The sequence below is a fragment of the Pocillopora damicornis genome, chromosome 12 (genome assembly GCF_964200805.1).
Source record: "Pocillopora damicornis chromosome 12, jaPocDami1.2, whole genome shotgun sequence".
In the NCBI taxonomy this organism is placed as follows: Eukaryota; Metazoa; Cnidaria; class Anthozoa; order Scleractinia; family Pocilloporidae; genus Pocillopora; species Pocillopora damicornis.
Genome location: NC_142681.1, coordinates 3392059 through 3397455, shown reverse-complemented (window position 1 = coordinate 3397455; position 5397 = coordinate 3392059). Strand labels below are relative to the sequence as shown.

Below are 5397 nucleotides of genomic sequence, written 5' to 3'. Positions count from 1 at the left end.
TGTACAAGAAATTAGAACGGAACACTATTTACTAATTTTTGATATAGAAATTTTGCACAAGGTGATGTTCACTTTTCTTTTGGCGGAAAAATTTAAGAGAAGTCATTTTGAATTTTTTTGTGAAAATGTTGTCAGGGGAAACTCTGTGCAAATTGCTTCAAATTTTCCCGCCAAAAGTCTTACTATATATTTGAAAGAATCTTTCTCGACACTTTTTTGATTATTTTATGGAAATTCACTTAACTAATTAAGAAATATTTGAAGAGAATAAAGAATTCAAACTTAAAAAACTGGTATTGTTTATTAGAATAAAATAAAGATTGCTAATAACATTGCAGTATTTATTGACATTTATTGAAAAAGAGATACACAACTTGAAAATATCCTTTATTTATACTATACAAAAATTTAAAAAAATCGGCGCATGCGTATTTAGGGCGCCTGTATTTTTTATAAGTTTTTTGGCGGGAAAATTACGCCAATTTAACCAGATGTTAATTACAGAATAACCAAATAAAAAATTTTGGAAAGGGTTCACCTTGAAAACAATTTCGAGCAGAAAATTGACAAATGCTTGACAGAATTTCTGATATCAAAATGAGCTAAACACTGTTGAAGAAATTCTAACCTCTCGCCGACAATACTTTATTAAAATAAAATCTGGTCAATTTGCTTTCCATCTTCGCTGTCCTCTTGTTTGTAGTGGTTTTACCGTTTGCGAGCAGATTTTGAAACTTAACTAGGGCGATCTTTGCTTCAATTTTTTTGCGAATTAATTTGCCTGAAGAAAAATCTAGTTGCATTCGATTTTTACCTTTGCTGTAAAAATTGTCTCTTGCTTTTGTTCGAGTCTTGACGTGAAAAACTACAGGGATGCATCCTTCGAGCTGCAAGAAAAGAACGGATGAAAAAAATCATTCCTAGCCCCAAACTTCGACATGTTGAACAATACGTACCGAACAACCAAAACGGTAAATCTGATCACAACAAAAAAAATTTGAAAAAAAATGTGCACTCGTTTTCACGTGCAAAATAATCAATAATAAAAGCAGTGGTCTTGTCATATTTCTAAATACATCAGCCGGGACTAGAGTTTAGTATCTCTTGATAAGGAGAAAACCTTACAGTTTGTCCACCACAACAAAATTATAAATTGGGACTTTTTGAAGCTTCTAGTTAGTCTCTGGAAATCAATTTTAGATTTCAGAGAGACCGGAAGAATAGCAATTGAATGAAAATCACTTCTTAATTGATTGTCATAAAAAATCGCTTTTAACTTTTTAATATGATCACTTTGATTTACTGTACGTCATTCTTGCATGACGATGTGAATTATTTGCCCGAAATTTCGGATGACGAGAAGAACAAATTATCTTGCGCATTTGTTATTTGCTTAGGAAAAGCTCTATTATTTTAAATTTCTTTCATTCTTTTATTCTCTTTCTGCCTTTTTTATTTGTCTCTTTGAAAATGTTTTTTTGTTGGAAAATTCTATTGATTTTTCCAGCTCATAACATCTTGCTTTCCAACTGTGTCAATAGTTTACGCACGAAAAACGAATAAATAACAACTCACTTTACACACTTAATGTGCAGAATATATTTCGGTATTCTTTGTCATATTAAAAATGTTTCCTAACAATAGTGATAAATTGCTTGTTCGAATAAACTAACCAACCTACTGCTTGAAGAAAACTCCTCCTGAAAATCCTTTTAATTCTCCTCTCAGCAGACTTTTTATCTCCAGTTAAACTCCATCATGTCCGTGCATGTCATTTGACTACAAAGAAATTAAAATTCCTTCTTAAATGATGAAGCTGGTCTTTTGAAAAATTAAATACTCATCACTCGTACCAAATACAATCGAACCTGTCTTAAGCGCTCAGTTTTCAAAGTTCCAAAATTTTTCTTCACGTCTATCAAGCGGCTGTGTTCACCCGTTATAATTACCAAGTCCCAACGGCCTGTTTGTATTGTCTTTTACTTGTTTTAAACGGTAACTTAAGCATGCTTAGGTAGATCCACTAAAACAAACGAACAATAATCTCTCAAGTAAAATTTAATCCATGTTTGTCTCCCAAAATCAATGCCAGAAGCATATTCGAGCCACTTTTTGTACTATCTATTCTGTGAAACTTGTATTAAACCTTTAACTCTCAGAAGTGATCAACATGAAACTTCTCCCCTTGATACCCTTACATTATCCAGCAAACAGGTAAAGAGAATATTTAAACTTATCAGATAGAAGATGTTATCTTGATCTTACACCAAATTCTCGTAACTAATTTACCAGGCATTGTTTAGCCGCTAGAGGGGAGAATAAACAATCAGATCTTGGGAGTTAAAGGGTTAAGAGGTCGCCCCGCCATTCCCCGTGTGTGATCGCGGCTGCTACAAATTTCCTCGTAGTTTAGTTACAAGAAGTTGGTGTTAGATCAAGAAAACAACATCTACCAGAAAGTTTGAGTACAATTTTGTCAGGTATCGTAACATATTCTCGTTGTTCAAGGAATTAGAAAAGGCTAGTAAAAAAAAATTTCAAATTAAATATTTTGTATCCAATCTCTAGAATAGTGATATCAATAAAACAAATATATATTTCCACGGTGATGTGCGTCTGTTCAGTAATAGATCACAGATGACGTCAAAATGTGGTAAGAACGAAAAAATGGCACACGAGGCGCAGCCGAATGCGTCACTAATGTATCACTCGGCACCATTCGGCACCACTCGGTACCACTTGACAACATGGATTTTTTTTTATAGTTTTAGATGATAAACAATCGTCTGTCCTCTAATAGATCCTGAGTAAGAACTAACCAAAATACGTGCTTAATTAAGCTTTCTCTTGTATCCGGTTTTTGCCCCTCCATGTCAAATTCAAACACCAAAGAATCACACTTAAAGATAACCATGACAGTTAATTGCATGTTTTGTTTGAATGACTTAGTCAAATTACGATTTGAAGAAATATGCTATCCTTATAAGCTTTTGGTCTGGTCTTTAGCTAGTCCGTCTCTACTTCATGTTAATCATGTGAATACTTGCAAACTGACTGTACAAATTAAGGAAAGCGTCTTTGTTAGATGAATAAGTGGATCGTGGGGAAAAGTAGGTTTATTACACTTTGGTGCCTGGGAGTCTAACCAAATTATATTTTTCCTTTGCAATTAAGAATCTTTATTTCAAAAATCCCCCAAACCGCGATAGAGTTATGCGGCGGTGGATTCGTAAAACATTTCTTGAGGTCAGCCGTCAAAACAAAGTAAAAATAGTGGGTTTTACGAATTTATTTTTGACTTCCTTCATGTAAACTATCTGGTCTTTCTGCGGTGTAATAAATCCTTTAATGGTCAAGCTTGTACCTTATAGCTTGACTCTAAACCTGGCTCTTTTTGGCGCTTTTAGGAACCAAGACAGAAAAATAACAAGACCAATATTCAGCTTTGTTATATTGCTGGCACGCCCGTGGGCAATATGAAGCGAATCCTACGTTCTGATTGGCTTTCTGAACCGGCAAAATGGGCACATCTTGCTAGCTCAGGATTGCCCTCTGTGATCCCGCGCAAGATAAGCATTGTGTGGGACAGCGTGGAGCGGTCTTACAAAGTTTTTAATTTTTGTACATTGTCGGTGATAGAGACGCAAAGAGCGGCAGATTACAGTCAAAACAGAGGAAATATAAATGACTCTTGTGGCCGGGTTTTTTGTGCTACGAACAAAGCTGGCTTTCTTCCTGGCTCTCAACATAAACAAGTTATTCTTGATTCTTAATAACTATTTTTGTTATAGAGTAAATCTTTATTGACCAAGTTTGTTCGGTCAAGATGGCTGAGTATGAACCTCGTTTTTTCCGTTTTTTTTTTTTAATGACCCTCTACTTCGCCCCGGTCCTTTGTCAATAGGGCATTCATGAAGCAATCACAACACATTCGTATTAAATATATATCAATTTAGTTTCAAGTTGCGATGAAAATAAGCCATCACTTGATAAGAAATAATCCTACCCCATCCCCCTCACCCTTCAAAAACAATTGACTATCCCACCCCCCCCCCCCAAAATCGTGGACGAATAATTTCTTCCTACAAAACCTTCGAATGATGAGAAATTATTCGATAATAGTAAAATACACTAATTTTTCATCAAAGCAAGCTTTATAGATATAGCCTGATTAGATACCTTTCAAGCCTCGACTGTATTTTCCAAGTATTTGACCTTCTCAGTTCCACATGTTTGAGGTTATCGCTACAAGACTGTCTTCTTTTAAATCGTAAGTCCACCTCTTCTTGTGCCAAACATTATCTCCCCTTCCAGGGTCGACAACGCTAACTTTGGCGCTGCCTTTGGTGAAGAACAACCATAAAACTATGCTACCTTCTTGGACTTGTTCGCCATGCTTGTTAGTTGTCGATAAAATGTGAATAATTCAATGCTAATTTTATGTAAAATATTCATATCAATATCAGTTGAGTTTCAGCGGGAATATCGTCACGTTCTTCTTTTGAAATGCAAATCCTTGTGAAAATACTTGTACCATTAACGAACTGCAATAAATACTTAAGCTCAGAAAAACTCAGAGAGTAATAAAAATTGAGAATACGAAATGTTGAAAATAAGAGAGAAAAAGGAAGTTTGCCTGTTCATATCACGTGTAAAGAGCCATAGTGAACATAGCAGTGCGCACTTCTCACGTGATCGAAAATCAATATCAAGAGAATTGGAGTGAAACTTTTTCATACCAAAACTTTCGATAGGCAGAGACAAGTACTGTGAAGACGGGCCCTCTTTTAGGAAGCTACGTAAGTAACTATACTTTGAAACTTGATTGCATTCTAGACAGGAAAAATAGAAGTACTTTCCTCCTTTTTTAACACTCTTGATGTGGCCGCTTAGCGGTGACGGTTGGTTTGAGACTTTCCACCCAGTTTGTTCCATAACTTCTGGAAGAATTCTATCACAGAACTCAGATTCGTCACATTTTTTTCTCCGAATTCATGTCGTCAAAGCAACCAATGAGGCATTCAATATCGTCATCAGCATCCACCTCTATAACCTAGGTATTTGTGAAAAAGTCCAGGGAAATTCAAACAAACAGCCCTCTGGTCTACACGGAATGATGCTCAAAAACATGTTTTAGTAAAAAACGTTAAGGGCACAGGAAGAAAATGGGCTGTGATAAATATCTTTTTTCCCCTTTAGTGATCAAGTTCCTTTAACGTTTTAACTATCAGTTGCTTTGTTTGCCGTTTTTCACATTTACGCCATAGGAACTCGTTTACAGGCTATCAACCCTGTACCTCTATAAGGAGGCATCTTCACAGGCTACCCACTCCTGGTGGATGATGAAAAGCCCTAGAAAATTAATCCTCTTTTTCACTCATTAAATTAAGACAATAC

The 5397-nt window shown here is 35.5% G+C and overlaps 1 long non-coding RNA gene across 1 annotated transcript; it reads right to left on the bottom strand.

Moving 5' to 3' along the window:
- Nucleotides 1-285: 285 nt before the first annotated feature.
- On the bottom strand, nt 286-4428 carry LOC149036114 (uncharacterized). The gene is made up of 3 exons (XR_016181859.1): nt 4180-4428; nt 1678-1779; nt 286-887 (listed from the first exon to the last, which is right to left on the bottom strand). It is a non-coding gene; the product is annotated as an uncharacterized LOC149036114 (long non-coding RNA).
- Between the last annotated feature and the right edge of the window lie 969 nt (nt 4429-5397).